Consider the following 22,399-nt stretch of genomic DNA (forward strand, 5'->3'; position numbering starts at 1 on the left):
CATTTTTTTAGTGGGTTGCTTGTTTTGATGCTATTAACTATCATAAGGTGATTATAAATTTTGGAGACTAATCCTTATCAGTCATATCATTTGCAAATATTTTCTCCCCATCTGTGGGTTGTCTTTTTGTTTTGTTTATTGTTTCCTTTGCTGTTCAAAAGCATTTGGGTTTTAAGTAGGTCCACTTTGTTTATTTTTACTTTTATTTCCATTATTCTGGGAGATGGATTGAAAATGATATTGATGTGGTTTATGTCAGAGAGTGTTCTGCGTATGTTTTCTTGTAAGAGTTTTATAGTGTCTGGTCTACCACTTAGGTCTTTAATCCATTTTGAGTTTATTTTTGTGTATAGAGTTAAGGAATGATCTATTTTCACTTTTTCCTTGTGGCTGTCCAGTTCTGTCCAGTGTTTCCAGCACCATTTGTTGAAGAGATTGTCTTTCCAACATTGTGTGGTCTTGCCTCCTTTGTCTTAGATTAATTGACTATAGGTGCATGGACTTATTTCTGGGTTTTCTATTCTGTTCCATTGATCTATATTTCTGTTTTTGTGCCAATATCACACTGTTTTGATGACTGTAGCTTTGTAGTATAGTCTGAAATCAGGGAGCCTGATTCCTCCAGCTCTGTTTTTCTTTTTCAAGATTACTTTGGCTATTTGGGATCTTTTGTGTCTCCATACAAATTTTGAGATTTTTTGTTCTAGTTCTGTGAAAAATGCCATTGGTAACTTGATAGGAATTGCACTGAATCTGTAGATTGCCTTGGGTAATACAGTCATTTTGACAGTATTGATTCTTCCAGTCCATGAACATGGTACATCTTTCCATCTGTTTATGTTTTCTTCAATTTCTTTCATTAGCATCATACAGAGTACAGATCTTTTGTCTCCTCAGGTTGGTTTATTCCTAGGTATTCTCTTTGATGCAGTTATAAATGGAATTGCTTCTTGAATTTCTCTTTCTGATCCTTCATTGTTATAGAAATGCAACATATTTCTGTGTATTAATTCTATAACCTGCAACTTGACCCTATTCATTGAGTGCTAGTAGTTTTCTGGTGGCATCTTTAGGATCTTCTATGTATAGCGTCATGTCATCTGCAAACAGCGACAGTTTTAACTTCTTTCTGATTTGGATTCTCTTTACTTCTTTTTCTTCTCTGATTGATGTAGCTAGGATTTCCAAAACTATGTTGAATAAAAATGGTGGGAGTGGACATCCATGTCTTGTTCCTGATCTTAAAGGGAATGCTTTCAGCTCTTCACCATTGAGTATAGTGCTAGCTGTGGGTTTGTCATATATGGCCTTTATTATGTTGAGGTATATACCCTCTATGCCCACTTTCTAGAGAGTTTTTATCATAAATGGGTGCTGAATTTTGTCAAAAGCTTTTTCAGCATCTATTTAGATGATTATCTGGTTTTTATTCTTCATTTTGTTGATATGGTATATCACATTGATTGATTTGTGGATGTTGAAAAATCCTTGCATCCCTGGGATGAATCCCACTTGATCATGGTGTATGATCTTTTTAATAATTGTTGGATATGGATTGCTAGTTTTTTGTTGAAGATTTTTGCATCTCTGTTCATCGTTATTATTGGCCTGAAATTTTCTTTTATGGTGGTATCTCTTTGTCTGGTTTTGGCATCAGGATGATGGTGGCCTCATAAAATGAGTTGGGACATTTTCCTTTCCCTGTGACTTTTGGGAACAGTTTTAGAAAGGTAAGTTTTAACTCTTTTCTAAATGTTAGATAAAATTTGTCTGTGAAGCCACCATGTCCTGGACTTTTGTTTGTTGGAGGGTTTTTATTCACAGTTTCAATTTCAGTGCTTCTGATTGGGCTATTCATATTTTCTATTTCTTCCTGGTTCAGTCTAGGGAGGCTGTACCTTTCTAAGAAGTTGTTCATATCTTCCAGGTTGTCCATTTTATTGGCATACAATTGTTCATAGTAGTCACTTAAGATCTTTGGTATTTCCGTGGAGTCAGTTTTAACTTTTTCATTTCTAATTTTACTGATTTGAGTCCTCTCCCTTTTTTTCTTGATGAGTTTGATGAAAGGTTTATCAATCTTGTTTATCTTTTCAAAAAATCAGCTGTTTAGTTTCATTGATCTTTGCAGTTGTTTTCTTTGTCTCTACTTCATTTATTTCTGCTCCGATCTTTATGATTTCCTTCCTTCTGCTGACTCTAGGTTTTATTTGTTCTTTCTCTAGTTGTTTTAGGTGTAAGGTTAGGTTGTTTATTTGAGATTTTTCTTGCATTGTTATAAACATCCGTCTTAAAACTGCTTCTGCTGCGTCCTGTAAGTTTTGGACTGTTGTGCTTTCGTTTGTCTCTAGTTGCTTTTTTTTTTTTTCTTCTTCTTCTTTGATTTCCTCAGGGATCCAGTGGTTCTTTAGTAGCATGTTGTTTAGCCTCCATATGTTTGTGTTTCTTAGAGTTTTTTTCTTGTGGTTTATTTCTAATCTCAGAGTATCATGATCAGAAAAGATGCTTGATATGATTTCAATTTTCTTAATTTACCAAGGCCCACCATGTGGCCCAGCATGTGGTGAATCCTGGAGAATGTTCCATGTGTACTTGAGAAAAATGTGTAGTCTGTTGCTTTTGGATGGATGCTCTATAAGTATCAATTAAGTCCAACTCATCGAAAAGTGTCATTTAAGGCCTGTTTTTCCTTATTGATTTTCTTTCTGGATGATCTGCCCATTGATGGAAGTGGGGTGTTAAAGTCCCTCAGTATTATTGTGCTACTGTCAGTTTCTTCCTTTCTGTTTGTTAGTATTTGCCTTAAATGTCGCAGTACTCCTATGTTGGATGCATACATATTTGTTATATCTTTTTTTTGGACTGAATCCTTGATCATTGCATAGTGTCCTTCCTTGTCTCTTATAACAGTCTTTGTTTTAAAGTCTATTTTGCCTAATATCAGTATTGCTACTCCAGGTTTCTTATGGTTTCCATTTGCATGAAATACCCTCTCCCATTCCCTTACTTTCAGTCTGGAAGTGTCTATAGGTCTGAGGTAGATCTCTCCTGTAGACAACTTGTATATGGGTCTTGTTTTTGTATCCACCCAACCAGTCTGTGTCTTTTGGTTGGTGCATTTAATACATTTATGGTAGTTATTGATATATATGATCCTATTACCATTTTGTTAATTGTTTTGGGTTTATTTTTTGTAGATCTTTTCTGTGTCCTGCATAGAGAAGTTTCTTTAGCATTTGTTGTAAAACTGGTTTAGTGGTCCTGAATTCTCTTAACTTTTGCTTGTCTGGAAAGCTTTTGATTTCTCCATCAAATCTGAATGAGAGTCTTGCTGGGTAGAATATTCTTAGTTGTAGGTTCTTTCCTTTCATCACTTGGAATATATCATGCCAATCCCTTCTGGCTTGCAGAGTTTGTGTTGAGAAATCAGCTGATAACCTTTTGGGTTTTCTCTTGTATGTTGTCTTTTTTCCCTTGTTGCTTTTAAAATTTTGTCTTTAGTTTTTATCAGTTTGATAGCTATGTGTCTCAGTGTGTTCCTCCTTGGGTTTATCCTGCCTGGGACTTTCTGTCCTTCTGGACTTGTTTGACTATTTCCTTTCCCATGTTGGGGAAGTTTTAGCTATTATCTCCTCAGATATTTTCTCAGGTCCTTTCTCTCTCTCTTCTTCTGAGACCCCTATAATGCAAATAGTGGTGCGTGTAATGTTGTCCCGAAGGTCTGACTTCATTTCTTTTCATTCTTTTTCCTATATTCTGTCTTGTAGCATTGATTTCTACCATTCTGTCTTCCAGGTCACTTATCCATTCTTTCTGCCTCAGTTATTTCGCTATGGATTCTTTCTAGTGTACTGTTCACCTGTTTGTCTGTTCTTTGGTTCTTCTTCTTGCATCGTCATTCATTTTCCAAGATCCTGGATCATTTTCACTGTCATTATTCTGAATTGTTTTTCTGGGAGATTGCCTAGCTCCACTTAATTTAGTTGTTTTTTCTGGGGATTTATCTTATTCCATCATCTGGGACATAATCCTTTTTCTTTTAGTTTGGATTTCCCTGGTGGCTTAGAAGGTAAAGTTCTGCCTACAATGTGGGAGACCCAGGGTTTGATCCCTGGGTTGGGAAGATCTCCTGGAGAAGGAAATGGCAACCCACTCTAGTATTCTTGCCTGGAAAATCCCATGGATGGAGGAGCCTGGTAGGCTACAGTCCATGGGATCCCAAAGAGTCAGACTGAGCCTTCACTTTCACTTTATCTTGGTCCTTCATCTGGGAAATAATCTTGTTTCTTTTATTTTGGGTAGCTTTCTGTGATTGTGATATTAGTTTTGGAGGCTGATGGGATTGTAGTACTTATTTCTTCTGTCTGCTCTCTGGTAGATAAAGATAAGAGGCTTGTGCAAGCTTCCTGTTGGGAGAAACTGGCTGTGGGGAAAACTGGGTCTTGCTCTGATGGGCATGGCTGTGCTCAGTAAAACTTTGATCCAATTATCTGCTGATGGCTGGGGCTGCACTCCCTTCTTGTCCTTTGGCCTGAGGCCACTCAGTACTGGAGTCTACAGGTTCTATGGTAGGGCTGTTGTTGACCTCCAAGAGGACTCATGCCAACACACATCTCCCAGGACTGCTCCTCCCAGTGCCCCTCTCCTTGTGCAGGCCACTGCCAGCCCATGCCCCTGCAGGAGATGCTCACTCACTCACAGGTAAGTCTGGCTCAGTCTCCTGTGGGGTCACTGCTCCTTTTCCCTGGGTCATGATGCACACAAAATTTTGCTTATGCCTTCCAATAGTCTCTGCTTCGACCCCGGTAGCCTTCAAAGTCAGATTCCCTAGGGATTCCCAGTCCCTTGGCCAGATCCCCAGATTGGGGAGCCTGATGTGGGGCCTAGATCCTTCACAACAGTGAGAGAACTTCTTTGGTATTACTGTTCTCCTGTTTGTGGGTCACCCACTGATGAGTATAGGATTTGATTTTATCATAATCGTGCCTGCCACTTTGTTGTGGCTTCTCCTTTGTCTTTGGACGTGGCATATCTTTTTTCGATGGGTTCCAGCATCTTCCTGTTGATGGTTGTTCAACAGCTAGTTGCAGTTGTGGTGCTCTGGCAAGAGAAGAAGAGTGCATGTCGTTTTACCACAGACCTTTCTTTTTTATATATCATTTGTTTATTTTTAGTTGCAACTGGGTGTCTGTTGCTGCAGTGAGCCTTCTCTAGTTGGGGTGCATGTGCTTCTCATTGTGGTAGCTGGTCTTATTGTGAAGTGTGGGCTCTAGGTTGCACAGGCTCAGTAGTTGCAGCACACTGAATTAGTCACTCCAAGGCATGTGGGATCTTCCTGGGCCAGGGGATCGAACCAGTGTCCCCGTCAATGGCAGGCAGACTTTTAACCACTGGACCACGAGGGAGATCCTGTGGTATTCTTCAAAAAGTATATGTTCCAAACTGTTGGTAGCTTGCTTCTCTCATATACCTAAAGAGGAAAGATTGGGTGCAAGAGATTGATTTAATAATGTAAAAGTCATTGAATTTTGGTAGAATAGAACAGAGGTCCGAAACTATGTCCCTTCAGGCCAAATCTCACCCAGCACCCATGTTATGAAGTAAATTTTGTCTCCTTGCCAATTTGTGTGTTGAAACTCTATGCCTCAACATTGATGGCATTTGGAGGTGGGGACTTTGAGAGGTAATTAGAATTAGATGAGATCATGGGGGTAGGGCCCTGGTCAGGTGGGACTGCTCTCCTTATAAGAGAGATGCCCTCTGTGCACCCACAGAAGAAGGGCCATATGAAGACAGAGCTGTCTTCAAGCCAGGAAGAGGGATCTTGCCAGAAATCTAATTTTCTTGCACCTTAGTCTTAACCTTCCAGCCACACAATTGTGAAAAAGTAAATTTCTATTGTTTAAGCTATGAATTCTGGGGCATTTTGTTATGGCAACCCGAGCAGAGTAATACAGCCCGTTTCTGTAAATGAAGTTTTACGGGAGCACAGCCCGTGTATTCACATACTACTCTCTCTGGCAGCTTCTGTGATGGAATAGCAGAAATGAGTCATTGTGACTGAGATTATTTGACCTACAAAGGGCGAAATATTTACTATCTAGCCCGTTAAAGAAAAATGTGCCAACCTCTGGAATAGAAACTTACCATATACATGGACTTCCCTGATGGTTCTAATGATTAAGACTCCGTGGTTCCACTGCAGGAGGTGCAGGATCGATCCCTGGTTGAGGAACTAAGATCCCATGTGCCATGCAGCATGACCAAAAAACAAGGAAACTTACCATACACAGCAGAGGTTTTGAACAGGGAAAACCATCCCCATGAGATAGAAAAGGGCAAATGGAAGAAACTGCCTTAGTGGACAGTGGCCAAACCAGCATTGGCCTGATCACCTCCAGGAATGTCCTGGATGTCCAAACCCTTTGAACAGGGTCACCTCACATACAAGCTGAGTGGTTGACGGTGAACATTCCTGCCTGCAGTGGTTGAAGTCCTTGGGGGCAGCCTGTCCTCTCGTGAGGCTGATACGACAGGTCAGTAGTCATGACAGTGGGGTAGAAAGGGAGAGAGTGTCACAGAACAGCATGGTAGGCAGTGCAGAAGCAGCCAGCTTGTCTCTCCGTGGCTGTGGATCCGCAGGGCGTCAGAGGCTTCCTTGCTGCAGAGCAGAGCAGGAGCAGGTGGGGGAGGCAGGATGAGATCTTTGCTGATAGTGAGAAGACTTCTCCGTGGGTGAGAAGCATTGTGCACTGAGAGTCTGCATGTGCTCTCTCCCTCCCCAAAGTGGCAGTTGGGAAGTTCAGACACCAGTGTCAGAATCCTCTGGGATTGGTTCTGGGAATCCGTGCTTTTAAGGCATGCCCAGGTAATTCTTCTGCACCTTGATGTCTGAGAACTATTGGGTGAGCGGTTCCCACCTGCTGGGGTGCTAGCATTGTTCCTACCCAGGGGTGGGCATCTCTATGACCAGCCCCTGAGTGAAGAATCTTGATGAAGAAGAACCCCAATCAAAGACATGACATGAGCAGTTCAGTACACAAAAGAGTTTTTGTACCTGTGTGCCACCAGCCAGGTCAGCATCGAGGTTTCTGAGTCAGAATGCCAGCCAGGGAACCTTGTTCTAAGGCTCAGTACTATAGAATTCCATGGCGGAGACCACCGCTGGGCTGGACTGACTTCAAGCAGAGTTCTTCCAGGTGCCTTGTTTTCTGCTCGCTCAATCTGTGGGTGACCTAGCTGTGTTAGAAACAGGCAGAAAGAGCTGGACTCAAACACAAAGCAAACACCATCTTTCTTGCTCTTCCCATGTAATCAATAATTCAGCCCTGGAAAGCAAGCCTGACTCCTGACGAAGTGCTTGCTGCAAAGAAGACGACAGGGCCATCCACCAGCTTCTAACACTTTTTTCTGTCTATCTTTCTCTCTCCCTCCTTCTGTTGTACCTCTGCCCTGCCTTTGGTTTTCCTCCATCTGAGTGCAAAATGAACATGTCTGCTAAAATGTGGTCCAAATAGAGTCAAAGAGGATGCCAGGATAGAGTGTGAGCAGCTATAAGAGAGAAGAGGCACTAGTTATTTTACATATCAGAGCAAAGCAGTGATTGAACTCAGGATCCCCTTTGAATGATGCACCAGAGTGTCATAGATCCAACAAGTGGTCACTTAGGTGAATTGAGGCTGTGAATCGGAAGATGCCCCATAGACAGACAATAACAACACCAACAACAGTAATAATAGCAGATGCAAATGCTTGCATGGTATCTACTTTGTGCCAGGTGCTTCTCCAAGTGCCTTACACATAGTTCACTTAAATAGGATCATTTCTAGTGTCTGTAAAATCCACCGTGGAACAAATGTTTTGGTACCATCTATTTGAATGCATTTCAATCTCAAAATATACAATACTTAGTTCCAGTGTGTAGGGTACAGAGGATCTAATTCCTTGTTCCTTATTTCCATGTTTTATGTTTTCAGCATAATTCTTAGAAGCATCATCTCCTTAAATGTTGGGTATCATGCATCCAGGAGAACAGATACAATTGCTACAGTGTAATAAACTCTTCTAGGAGAAACTTCAGTTTTTTATCTATTCTTGCCTTCATCCCCTGGCATGCCTTTCACTCACGTTTTAAATATGATTAATACAAATGACTTCCCCAGGCAGAACAATTTATGTTATTTTTAAAAGAAGCATGGCCACCCATCTAAATCCAAGAGCCCCTGGGAGGTCATCACCTCTCTGAAAGACTTAAAAGAGGACTAAAGATTTAAACGCTGGGTGTCTTGATTAATCTGGTGACAGTGGGTGGTGTGTTCTGCACTTCTGGTCCACAGATTAGAGCTTGAGAAATGACTTGACTTTGGCAGAACATCTCTGTGCCCCCACAGGGTAGAGCAGCTGGGAGCTGACCCAAGCCGTGGTTGACGGACAGCCTTCTTCAAGCTGCCAAGCCCGCTAGCTCTGGGTCTGACTCCCCATTACCAAGTCATAAGCCTCTCACAGCCCCGTATCTGTATCAACCAAGGCCTAGAGGTGAGTTTTAGCTTTCAGTGCTGTTATCCAGACCTCACCAGCCGGATAAAATTTTGGTTCAACTAGTCAGAAAAGCACCCACTATTATGGGACCTCCAGGCCCCCTTCAAATGATCCTTCTCTCTTCTATCTTCTCCCCTTTCTCTTTACATTCCCTCTTTTTTTCTATTTTTCCTCCTTTCCTTCCTTCCTTTTTCTTTCTTACTCTTTCTCCCTTTCTCCCTCACTCCTCTGTCCATGGGATTCTCCAGGCAAGAATACTGGTGTGGGTTGCCATTTCCTCATCCAGAGAATTTTCCCGATGCAGGGATCGAACCTATGTCTCCTGTGTTGAAAGGTGAATTCTTTACCATTAAGCACCTGGGAAGCCCCATTTCTTTCTTATTGAGCCCTTATGCACCAGTCACTGTTCTAAGTGCTGGAGCTATATTTTATTAATAAAACACATTAGTGGAGTATGTATTGTATTAGAAGAGATTAAGAAAGAATTCATGCAGGAAATGTGCTTCCCTCAGCTGTCTGGAGAAGTCCCAAAATGCATCCCCATCCTGCTGTTGGACATGTTGCCTTCTTCTGAAGCAGGCAGCTGCTGAAAGCTCTGAAGCTACAGGGAAACCAGAGCCTTGGTGCCCTGGGCAGAACCTGTCTAAGGTTCCAGAGGAGCCCTGATTCTATGAGGCTGAGGTGTATTCTGTCCAGGATGGTGTACACGGCTGTCTGCCACCGAGGTGCCATATGCCACCATGTGCCTTGAATCTCGAGGAGGTGGCTCACTCAATTTATACTTCTCAGTTCTGTCCATTTGTAACTACAGATGCAATCCACGAGGGTGTATTCTCACCATAAAACATTTACATATCATAAATACATCAAAAGTGCTTCCTGACCACCGGCCATCCCTAAAGGAACCACAGCTGTTCAGTGTATAGCCTTCTGGAACTCTCTGGTTTTATTTGGAGATGTAAATGTGTACACTGAGCTATACGTGCATGTGCGCACACCACTATCAACTTACTCCAAAAACACATATTGTTATTGCTTTGTATTTTTTTCTTACATAGAAGGTATATTTATATATCATTCTGGAACTCCTTTTTCTCACTCATTGAGAACCAACAAGGTCACTATGGAGAGTAATTCAGTAATCACTACATTGAGCCCGTTCAATGTAGGACTCTCTGGTTTCCTTTCAACGGTGCCTTTACTCCCCATAGTACAAATGTACCGCTTTCCTATGAAGAATGTGCACGTGTGAAAGTGTGCTTTATTTTGAAGGGTAAGTGCTGAGTAGTGGAACAGTGGGAACTGAACATTTTAAATTATTGTAGATGCTTCCAAATTGTTCTTATGCCAATGTGCACTCCACCAGCCAGCTGTGAGTGCCCCTTTCTGGTTTAGTTGCAGCCCCTCCTTATTTGGAGCCAGACCTGAGTTCGTGGGATCTGGGTTAAAGGAAACACAGAGGCAAGTATTTTCTTCCCTGGAACCCTGAAACTTGGGCTTTGGGGCTGTCTGCTAGAGGGAGTGCGCATTCCTGGCGCCCTCTGGTGGACAGAGCTGGGAAAGAACTTTGCTGCACTAGGAAGAAGTTAGTTCAGTTCAGTTCAGTCGCTCAGTTGTGTCCAACTCTGTGACCCCAAGGACTACAGCACGCCAGGCCTCCCTGTCCATTGCCAGCTCCTGGAGTTTGCTCAAACTCATGTCCATTGAGTCAGTGACGCCATACAACCATCTCATCCTCTGTCGACCCCTTCTCCTACTATGTTCAATCTTTCCCAGCATCAGGGTCTTCAAATAAGTCAGTTCTTTGCATCAGGTGGCCAAAGTATTGGAGTTTCAGCTTCAGCATCAGTCCTTCCAATGAATATTCTGGACTGATTTCCTTTAGGGTAGATTGGTTGATCTCCTTGCAGTTCAAGGGACTCTCAAGTCTTCTCCAACACCACAGCTCAAAAGCATCAATTCTTCGGCACTCAGCTTTCTTTTTATTTTTATTTTTTTTTTAGTTTTTTATTTTTTAAATTTTAAAATCTTTAATTCTTACATGCGTTCCCAAACATGAACCCCCCTCCCACCTCCCTCCCCATAACATCTCTCTGGGTCATCCCCATGCACCAGCCCTAAGCATGCTGCATCCTGCGTCAGACATAGACTGGTGATTCAATTCTTACATGATAGTATACATGTTAGAATGTCATTCTCCCAAATCATCCCACCCTCTCCCTCTCCCTCTGAGTCCAAAAAGTCCGTTATACACATCTGTGTCTCTTTCCCTGTCTTGCATATAGTCCAACTCTCACACCCATACATGACTACTAGAAAAACCATAGCTTTGACTAGACGGACCTTTGTTGGCACAAGGAAGAAGGCATGGGGTAAAATGGTTCTTTAGAGGAGGTGCTTATTTTAGAAGGTTAAAAAAAAGGTACATCATTTGCATGGTTCTGATTTCAAATGGTTAAAAAGGACCTACAGGGGTTTTTTTTCATCCCTGTCCCATGGCAATGCAGTATCCTGCTCCTCTTTCGTGTATTCTTCCAAAAACATTTTATGCATATGAGTGTAAAAGGTATGTAGTAGGTGTACTTTTTGTTTATAAAAATTTTCTTTCTCAATGGAAACATACGATACCATTGTGGGAAATGTAGTAGTTAGGATTATAAACGCAGCCTTCCTGAGTTCAAATCCCAGCTCTATCATATTTTATCTGCATGACTCCCAATCAAATTATTTGACCTCTGTCTGCCTTAGTTTCCTCTTATGCAGAATATGGGTTATCACTAGAGTTATTGTAAAGATTAAATGAGTATTTGTAGAGGTCTAAAACTGTTACCTGGAATATGTTGAAAAGCATGGGCTTATTTATTAAATCATTTTTAAATAAAGAAACTGTCCAGCTATACTGTTCTTTTTTATTATTCAATATCTGATATTGAATATTTGAATATTGCAAAATGATCATAGTCTAGTTAACATCCATCACCGTATACAGCATTTTTTCTTGTGATGTGAGCTTTTTAGATCTACTCTTAGTAACTTTCAAATATGCAAGGGAGTATTACTAACTGCATCTGCCATGGTGTACCTTATGTCAATATGAGTTAATTATTTTATAACTGGAAGTTTGTAGCTTATGACCCCCTTCATAGTTCTCCCTATCCCCAAAACCCTGCTTTTGGCAATCACCAATGTGTTCTCTGAATTTATGAGCTTGTTTGTTGTTTAAATTTCATATGTAAGTGAGATCATATGCTATTTGTCTCTCTCTGACTTATTTCACTTAGCATCATAGCCTCAAGGTCCATCCTTGCTATCACAAATGGCAAGGTTTCATTCTTTTTATGCCTGTATTGTATCCTGTGTGTGTGTGTGTGTGTGTGTGTGTGTGTGTGTGTATAACATCTTCTATATCCATTTATCCACCAATGGACACTTAGGTTGCTTTCATATCTCACCTGTTGTAAATAATGCAGTGAATATGGGGGTGCATATGGCTTTTGGAAGTACTCTTTTCATATCCTTTAGATAAATACCCAGAAGTGAAATTGCTGGATCATGTGGTAGTTCTATTTTAACTCTCGTCCATACTGTTTTCCATAGTGAATGCAGTGATATATAATCCTACCAACAGTGCACAAGCGTTCTCTTTTGTCCACATCCTTGCCAACACGTGTTTTTTTTTTTTTTGTCTTTTTGACAATAGGTATCCTAACAGGTGTGAGGTGATATCTTCTGTGGTTTTTGACTTGCATTTCCCTGATGACTGGTGATGAGCATTTTTTCATATCTGTTGTCTGTTGGCCATCTGCATAGCTTCTGTGTAAATATGTCTATATTCAGGTCTTCTGCCCATTCCTTAAGCAATTTTTTTTTTTGCTATCAAGTTGTATGATTTCTTTATAAATTTTAGATATTAATCCCTCATCAGATAAATGATTTGCAATATTTTCTCCCATTCAGTCGGTTGCCTTTTCATTTTGTTGATGGTTTCCTTTGCTGTGCAGAAGCTATTTAGTTTGATGCAGTCTCATTTATTTACTTTTCTCTGGGGGTTAGATCCAAAAAATCATCTCCAAGACTGATGTCCAGGAGCTTGCTGCCTATCTTTCCTTTCCTTCTGTTGTTTCAGGGCTGCCACTCGAGTCTTTAATCAATTTGAGTTAATTTTTATGGATGGTGTCAGACTGTGGTCCAGCTTCACTCTTCAGCATGTGACTAAAGTTTTTCCGACACCATGTATTGAAGAGACTGTCCTTTCACCACTGTATATTCTTGCCTCCTTTTTTGTCAGTTAATTGACCACATGTGCTTGGCTTTTTATTCTGGGCTTTCTGTTCTGTTCCATTCATCTATTTTTGTCTATTTTTATGCCAGTCACATACTATTTTGATTACTATACCTTTGTGTGTATGTGTGTTAGTTGCTTAATCGTGTCCGACCCTGTGATCCCACGGACTGTAGCCTGTCAGGCTCCTCTATCCATGGAATTCTCCAGGCAAAAAATACTGGAGTCCGGGTGCCATTCCCTTCTCCAGGCGATATTCCAGACCCAGGGATAGAACCCAGGTCTCCTGCATTGCAGCAGATTCTTTCCCACCTGAGCCAGCAGGGAAGCCTTTGTTGTTGTTATTCAGGCACTCAGTCGCATCTGGCTCTCTGACCCCCATGGACTACAGCACACCAGGCTTTCCTGTCCTTCCCCATCTCCCGCAGCTAGATCAAACTCATGTCCATTGAGTCGATGATGCCATCCAACCATCTCGTCCTCTGTCATCCCCCTTCTCCTCCTGCATCCAATCTTTCCCAGCATCAGGGTCTTTTCCAATGAGTCAGGCTCTTTGCATCAGGTGGCCAAAGTATTGGAGCTACAGCTTCGGTCCTTCCAGTGAATATTCAGGATTGATTTCCTCTAGGATTGACTGGTTTGATCTCCCTGCTGTTCAAGGTACTCTCAAGAGTTTTCTCCAGCACCACAGTTTGAAAGCATAAGTTCTTCAGTGCTTAGCCTTCTTTATGGTCCAACACTCACATCCATACATGACTACAGGAAAAAACCATAGTTTTTACTATATGGAGCTTTGTCGGCAAAGTAATGTCTCTGCTTTTTAATATGCTATCTAGGTATGTCATAGCTTTTCTTTCAAGGAGCAAGCATCTTTTAATTTCATGGCTGCAGTCACTGCATTGATTTTGGAGCCCAAGAAAACAAAATCTGACACTGTTTCCACAGCTTCCCATCTATTTGCAATGAAGTGATAGAACTGGATGACATGATCTTCATTTATTGAATGCTGAATTTTAAGCCAGCTTTTTCACTCTCCTCTTTCACTTTCATCAAAAGGCCCTTTAGTTCCTCCTCACTTTCTGCCATTAAAGTGGTGTCATCTGGGTATCTGAGGTTATTGATATTTCTCCCGCAGTCTTGATGCCAGTTTGTGATTCATCCAGCCCAGCATTTCACATGATGTACTCTGCATATAAGTTAAGTAAGTAGGGTGACAATATACAGCCTTGATGTACTCTTTTCCCAATTTTGAACCACTCCATTGTTCCATGTCCATTTTAATAATTGCTTTTTGTTGTGTATAAAGGTTTCTCAGGAGGCAGGTAATGTGGTCTGGTATCCCTGTCTCATTAAGAATATTCCAGTTTGTTGTGATCTACACAGTCAAAGCCTTTAGCATAGTCAATGAAACAGAAGTCCTTTTTTTTTTTTTTTTTTAATTCCCTTGCTTTTTCCATAATCCAGCATATGTTAGCCATTCAATCTTGGATTCCTCTGCCTTTTCTGAATTCACCTCGTATGTCTGGAAGTTCTCACTTCATGTCCTGCTGAAGCCTAGCTTGAAGGATTTTGAGCATAATGTTGCTGGCATGTGAAATGAGTGCAACTGTATTGTAATTTGAATATTCTTTGGGATTGGAATGAAAAACCTTTTACAGTCCTGTGGCCACTACTGAGTTTTCCAAATTTGCTGGCATGATGAGTGCAGCACTTTAATAGCATCATCTTACAAGATTTGAAATAGCTCAGCTGGAATTCCATCACCTCCACTAGCTTCATTCATAGTAATGCTTCCTTCCTAAGGCCCACTTGACTTCACACTCTAGGATATCTGGCTCTAGGTGAGCGACCACGTCATCGTGGTTATCTGGGTCATTAGGAGCTTTTTTGTACAGTTCTTCTGTGTATTCTTGCCACCTTTTCTTAATTTCTTCTGCTTCTGTTAGGTCCTTGTCATTTCTGTCCTTTATCTTTGTCCTTGCCTATCTTTGTATGAAATGTTGCCTTGGTATCTTTAGTTTTCTTGAAGAGATCTCTTGTCTTTCCTATTTTATTGTTTTCCTCTATCTTTGCATGTTCATTTAAAAAGGCTTTCTTATCTCTCCTTGCTATTCTCTGGAACTCTGCATTCAGTTGGGTATATCTTTCCCTTTCTCTTTGCCTTTCACTTTTCTTCTTTCCTCAGCTATTTGTAAGGCATCCTCAGACAACCACATTGCCTTCTTACGTTTCTTTTTCTCTGGGATAGTTTTAGTCGTGGCCTCCTATACAGTGTTTGGGCTTTCCTAGTGGCTTAGATGGTAAAGAGTCTGCCTGCAGTGCAGGAGACCGAGGTTCGACCCCTGGGTCAGGAAGATCCCCTGGAGAAGGCAGTGGCAACCCATTCCAGTATTTTTGCCTGGAAAATCCCATGGATGGAGAAGCCTGCAGGCTACAATTCATGGGGTCATAGGGAGTCAGACACAACTGAGCGACTTCACTCCTTATACAGTATTACAAACCTCCATCCATAGCTCTTCAGGCATTCTGTCTACCAGATCTAGTCCCTTGAATCTATTCATTACCTCCACTGTATAATCATAAGGGATTTGATTTAGGTCATACCTGAATGGCCTAGTGGTTTTCCCTACTTTCTTCCATTTGAGCCTGAATTTTGCAATAAGGAGCTAATGGTCTGAGTCACGATCAGCTCCAGGTCTTGTTTTCACTGACTACATAGAGCTTCTCCATGTTTGGCTGCAAAATATATAATCAATCTGCTTTTGGCACTGGTGATGTCAATATGTAAAGTCGTCTCTTGTGTTGTTGGAAGAGGGTGTTTGCTATGACCAGTCCGTTCTGTTGACAAAACTGTTAACCTTTGCCCTGGTTCCTCTTGTACTCCAAGTCCAAAGTTGCCTGTTATACTAGGTATCTCTTGACTTCCTACTTTTACATTCCAGTCTCCTGTGATGAAAAGGACGTCATTTTTTGGTGTTAGTTTTAGGAGGTCTTGTAGGTCTTCATAGAGTTGTCCATCTTCAGCTTCTTCAGCACTAGAGGCTGAGGGGGGAGGTGAGCATATATTCACATACTTGGATTGCTGTGATGTTGAATATAATGGACTTACTGTATTACTATAAACTTCCCTCTTAGAACTGCTTTTACTGTGTTCCATAGGTTTTTGATTGTCATTCTTTTGTTTCATTTGTCTGTAGGTATTTTTTAATTTCCTCTGTGATTTCTTAAATGGTTGATTGTTTAATAGCGTATTATTTAGCCTTCATGTTTTTGTAGGTTTTTTTTTTGAAGTTTTTTTCCCCTGTTGCTGTTTTCTAATTTCATAGCATTGTGGTTGGGAAAGATCCTTGATATGATTTCAGTTTTCTTCAATTTACCAAGGTTTACTTTGTGACCTAGCATGTGATCAAGCCTGGAGCATGTTCCATGTGCACTTATAAGCAGTGTGTATTCTGCTGCTTTTGGATGGAATGCTTTATAAATATCAATTAAGTCCATCTGCTCTAATGTGTCGTTTAAGGCCTGTTTTTCCTTATTTATTTTCTATCTGGATTATCTGTGCAATAATGAAAGTGGGGTATTAAAGTTCCCCACTGTTAGTGTGTTACTGTCAGTTACTCCTTCTATGGCTGTTAGTATTTGCCTCATATGTTGAGATGCTCCTATGTTGGTTGCGTATATAATTAAAATTGTTTTATCTTCTTCTTTGATCGATCCCTTGATCATTAGTGTCCTTCATTGTCTCTTGTAATGTTATTTTGAAGTCCGTTTTGACCGATATGAGTATTGGTACTCTAGCTTTCCTTTGATTTGTGTTTGCATGGAATACCTTTTTCCATCCCCTCACTTTCAGTCTTTATGTGTCCCTAGATTTGAAGTTGGTCTCTTGTAGGCAGCATATACATATATGTATATGTCTTGTTCTTGTATTCACTCAGCCAGTGTGTGTCTTTTGCTTGGAGCATTTAATCTATTTAGGGTGAAGATTATTATTAATATGTATTCCCTGGTGGCTCAGATGATAAAGAAAGAATCTGCCTGCAATGCAGGAGACCCAGGGTTGATCCTTGGGTGAGGGAAGGTCCCCTGGAGAAGCGAATGGCTACCCACTCCAGTATTCTTGCCTGGAGAATCCCATGGACATAGGAGCCTGGCAGATTACAGTCCATGAGTCAAAAGAGTCAGACATGACTGAGTGACTAGCACACACAACGTTCTTATTGCCATTTTATTAAATTAGTTTGGAATTGTGTTTGTAGGTCTTTTTTCTTCACTTCCTCTTTTGTTCTCTTCTGTTGTGATTTGATGACTAACGTAGTGTTGTGTTTGGGTTTCTTTTTCTTTCTTATCTATTGTAGATTTTTGATTTGCAGTATCCATGAGGTTTTGCTAGAGCAGTCTATGTATAAAAAATATTGTTTTAAGTTGCCCAGTATCCTGCATTTGTACTCTCCTCATGATTGCTAATTTTGATAATCATATTTGTGTGCAGATGATTTCCTAACTTTACTGTATGTTTGCCTTTACCAGTGAGTTTTTCCATTCATAATTTTCTTGTTCCTAGTGTGGAACAAGATAATTTTCTTTTCTGCCTAGAGAAGTTCCTTTAGCATTTGTAGCAAAGCTGATCCAGTGGTGCTAACTCTTAACTTCTGCTTGTTTATAAAAATTTTAATTTTTTAGTTGTATCTGAATTAGAACCTCACTTAGTATTCTTCTGTTCTACAGGGTATCTGCTGAAAAATCACCTGATAACCTTATCATTCCTTTGCATGTTATTTATTGATTTTTCCCTTGTTGCTTTAAATAGTTTCTTTGTCTTTTAATTTTTGTCAACTTGATTATAATGTGTCTTGGCATTTCCCTCCTTGGGTTTATCCTGCCTGGGATTCTCTATGCTTCTTGGACTTGGGGGACTATTTCTTTTCCCCCATTAGGGAAGTTTTCAGCTATTATCTCTTCAAGTATTTTCTGGTCTTCTCTCCCTCTTTTCTCCTTCTGGGACCCCTACAATGCAAATGTTGGTGCATTTTATGTCCCAGAGGCTATAGACTGTCATTTCTTTTCATTCTTTTTACATTTTTCTGTGGCAGAAATTACCATTCCATCTTCTGGCTCACTTATCTGTTCTTCTGCCTCATTATTCTGCTGTTGATTCCTTCTAGTGTATTTTTCAGTTAGTATGTTGTTCATCTCTGTTCTTTAGTTCTTCTAGGTCTTTGGTAAACATTTCTTGTATCTTCTCAATCTGTGCCTCCATTCTCTTTCCAAGATCTTGGATCATGTTTACTATCGTTACTCTGAATTCTTTTTCAGGTAGATTGCCCATCTCCACTCCACTTATTTGTTCTTCTGGGGTTTTACTGTGCTCCTTCATGTGGGACATATTCTGTCTCATCTTGTTTAACTTTGCGATTGTGGTTTCTGTTCTGCAGGCTGCAGTGTTGTAGTTCTTCTTGCTTGTTTGCTGTCTGTCCTCTGGTGGATGATGCTGCCTAAGAGATGTGTGCAGGTTTCCTTGTGGGAGGGCTTGGTTCCTGCCCACTGGTGGGTGGAGGTGGGTCTTGTTCTTCTGGTGGGCAGGGTTGTGCTCAGGCTGACTTTAAGCAGGCTATCTGCTGGGTGGGGCTGTGTTTCCACCCTGTTGGTTGCTTGGTGGGAGGGGCCAAGTCTTGGTGGCAGCCTCCAGGAGGCCTCAAGCCAATGAGTACTCCCCAGAACGACTGCTGCCAGTGTCTTCATCCCTGCAGTGAGCCACAGCCAGCCCCCACTGCCACAGGAGACCCTCTAATCCCAGGAGGTATGTTTGGTCCAGGCTCCTATGAGGTCACTGCTTTTCCCCTGGGTCCTGATGCTTACCAGACCTTTTGTGTGCCTCCAAGAGTGGAATGCCTGTGGAATTCCTGCAGTCAGACTCCAATGGCCTTCAAAGCCAGATTCTTTGGGGCTCCTCCTGCCACTGCCAGACCTCCAGGCTGGGGAGCCTGACGTAGGGCTCAGCACTTTCACTCCTGTGGGAGAACTTCTGCATGCAATATACTTATTTTCCAGTTTGTTGGTCACCTACCCAGAGGGTACAGGATCTGGTTTTTATTGCCATCACACCCTTCCTACTGTCTTGATGTGGCTTCTTTGTCTTTGGATGTAGGATATCTATTTTGTAGGTTCCAGCATGTTTTTTTGTCAATGGTTGTTCAGCAGTTAGTTGTGATTTGGGTGTCTTTTTTTTTTTTTTAACTTTCTATTTTGGAGTATAACCAATTAACAATGTTGTGATTAAGTTTCAGGTGGACAGCACAGGGACTCGGCCATACATACACATGTATACATTCTCCCTCAACCTCCCCTCCTATCCAGGCTGCCACGTGACATTGAGCAGAGTTCCCTGTGCTATCCAGTAGGTCCTTGTTGGTTATCCATTTTAAATATAGCAGTGTGTACCTGTCCATCCCAAACTCCCTAACCATCCCTTCCCTTCATCCTTCCCCCCATTCTCTAAGTCTGTGAGTCTATTTCTAATTTGTAAAAAAATTAATCTGTATCATTTCTTTCTAAATTCCTCATATAAGGGGTGTCATACAATTATTTCTCTTTCTCTTACTTCCCATGATATGACAACCTCTAGGTCCATTCATGTTGCTGCACATGGCATTTCATGTCAGTGGCTGAGTCATATTCCAACGTACATATGCACCATGTCTTCTTTATCCATTCCACTGTTGATGGACATTTAGGTTGGGTCCATGTCTTGGCTATTGTAAACAGTGCTCCAGTGAACACTGAAGTGCATGTATCCTTTCAGATCAGGTCTTTTCTCTGGATGTCTGCTCAGGGTTGGGATTGTAGGGTCATGTGGCAGCTCTAGTTTTAGTTCTTTGAGGACTCTCCATACTGTTCTCCACAGCAGCTATACCATGTTTTGGTGTTTCCATAAGAAGAGGTAAGCCTGCATCCTTCCGCTCCTCCATCTTGTCTCCACTCAGATTTTACTTTCATCTTGTGTATCCCTCAAGTAATTGTTGTAGTTACTTGTTTTTACTGCTTTTGTCTTAATCTTCATACAAGTTTAATAAGTGACTAATCTATTACATTTACTAGATATTTACCTTATCAGTGAGATGTTTACTTTCATAGGTTTTGTTACTAGTTAGCACCCTTTCTTTTCAGCTTAAATAAGCCCTTTTAACATTTCTAATAACATTGGTTTAGAGGTAATGAACTCCTTTAACTCTTGCTTCTCTGGAAAACTCTACATCTCTCTTCCAGTTCTGAATTACAACTAAGCCAGGTAGAATAGTCTTATTTGGGAGTTTTTTTCTTTCAGCACTTTGAATACAGACATACCTAGAGATACTGGGGGCAGGGGTCGGGGGTAGGTAGTTAAGTTCCAGACAACCGAAATAAAGGAAATATTGCAACAAAGAAAATCACACACGTGTTTTTGTTTTCCAATTCATGTAAAAGTTATGTTTATACTGTAATCTATTAAGTGTGCAATGGCTTTTTAAAATGCCTTTTTAAAAAGTGCATACCGTAAGTAAAAATACAAGGCAAAAACAATTACAGTGGTAATATCAATCGCCACTGATCACAGAGCACCATAAGAAACATAATAATGAAAAAGTTTAAAATACTGTGAGAATTACCAAAACATGATACAGAGACATGAAGTGAGCAGTTGCTTTTGGGAAAATGGCACCAGTATACTTGGTAAACTCAGGTTGCCATTAACCTTCAGTTTGTGAAAAAAACACAGTATCTGTGAAGGACAGTTAAACAAAAAGAAAGTGAGGTATGCCTATGTATTGTGCCTGAAGTTTCTCATGAAAAATCTGCTTGTCTTACAGGGGTTCCAACAAGTTGTTTCTCTGTTGCCGATATTTCTTCACATAAGTCTTCTACCCTCCTCTTCTGTGATTCCAATAGTGTGAATATTAACCCACTTGAGATTGTTTCATGAGTCCCTTAAGCTATCTTCAGGTTTTTTTGATACCTGTTTGTTTTTTCTGCTCTGATTGGGTGAGTTCATCTGACTTGTTTCCGAGTTCATCGATCCTTCCTTCTCCTTTACCTAATGTGTTGCTGAACTCCTCTAGAGCATTTTTCTCGCAATTCCGTTATTGTATTCTTCAGCTCTGTGACTCTATTAAATACTTTCTTATATTTTTTCTCTTCATTGAAATTCTCACTGTGCTCATCCATTCTTCTCCCTAGTTCAGTGAGCATGTTTAAGAACATTACTTTGAAGTCTTTCTCTGGTAAATCACCTGTTTTTCATTAAAATTTTCTTCTGAAGTTTTCTTTTTTGCAACATATTCATCTTTTCATTTTGATAACTTGTATTGGTTTCTATGCATTAGATGAAATAGCCACCTCTCTTGAAAGGTTGGCCTAATATAGGAGATGTACCTCCTCATTCAACCCTATCCCAGCTTTTGATTATCTCTTCAACCTTTCCAACTGTCTAAACAGCTTATTTTATTATTCTAAAAACTCTTTCATTTTAAATTGGATTGTAGCTAATTAACAGTGCTGTGATAGTTTCAGGTGGACAGCACAGGGGCTCAGGCATACGTATTCATATATCCATTCTCCCCCAAATTCCACAACCATCCAGGCTGCCACATAACACTGAGCAGAGTTCCCTGTGCTGTACAGTAGGTTCTTGTTGGTTATCCATTTTAAATATAGCAGTGTATACATGTCCATCCCAAACTCCCTAACTATCTCTTCCTCCGAACTTTTCCCCCCAGCAACCATAAGTTCATTCTCTAAGTTTGTGAGTCTGTCTCTGTTTAATAAAAATGTTCTTTTTTTTTTTTAGATTTCTCATATAAGGGATGTCATATGGTATTTCTCCTTCTCTGTTTGACTTACTTCACTCAGCATGACAATCTCTGGGTCCATCCATGTTGCTGCAAATGATATTTAATTCCAAGCAGGCTGTTTTGTTTTTAATAGCTTCCAGTAGTTGAGTGTGTGCTGAGGTCAGTTAGTGTCCCAAAGAAGAGGATCTTAGCACCTAGATTCAAGCTGATCAGCAGGCAGACACTCTGGTAGCAACATTTAAAGAATGCAGATATATACAGTTCTGCAGGGCCACAAGTGTAGGCCCCACTGGCCATCAGAGCCAAGTGATTTGGAGATATCCGATGGGAAGCAGTCCAAAAATTAGGGCTCACATCTTGCATTACTTATCTAACCAGTCTCATCACTTACCCTTAGTTCTATTTAGTTAGACTTAAAAATATATCCCCAGACATGTTCTAAGTAAAAATGCACATAGGAGATATATACAGCATATAGGATGTTATGCTGTTAGGACATGTGCACACACCTTTTCTCCATGGACACATGTAAGTGCATAGCAGTAGGTCTGGAAGAAGGCATCACAAACTGGTAAGAGTGCTTACCTCTTAGGAGGACATAGGATTGGAGTGAGAGGTCAAGGACCATTTTCAGGTTATCTGTCTGAACTTTTTTACAGTGAAAGATGTATTCAGTACTTGTTTAATTTTAAAAATTTACTTAAAGGGAAAAAGTTTATTGAACTGACAAATGACACTTAGTGCTTTTAAT

At 40.7% G+C, this 22,399-nt stretch overlaps 1 protein-coding gene across 2 annotated transcripts in view; it reads left to right on the forward strand.

Annotated features, from left to right (window-relative positions):
• The window catches only part of LYPD1 (LY6/PLAUR domain containing 1), a 58,994-nt gene that overhangs the window by 25,768 nt on the left and 10,827 nt on the right, over positions 1-22,399 (forward strand). The gene's annotated exons all lie outside the window — the stretch shown is intronic.

Source organism: Ovis aries, chromosome 2 (assembly GCF_016772045.2).
Source record: "Ovis aries strain OAR_USU_Benz2616 breed Rambouillet chromosome 2, ARS-UI_Ramb_v3.0, whole genome shotgun sequence".
Lineage (NCBI taxonomy): Eukaryota > Metazoa > Chordata > Mammalia > Artiodactyla > Bovidae > Ovis > Ovis aries.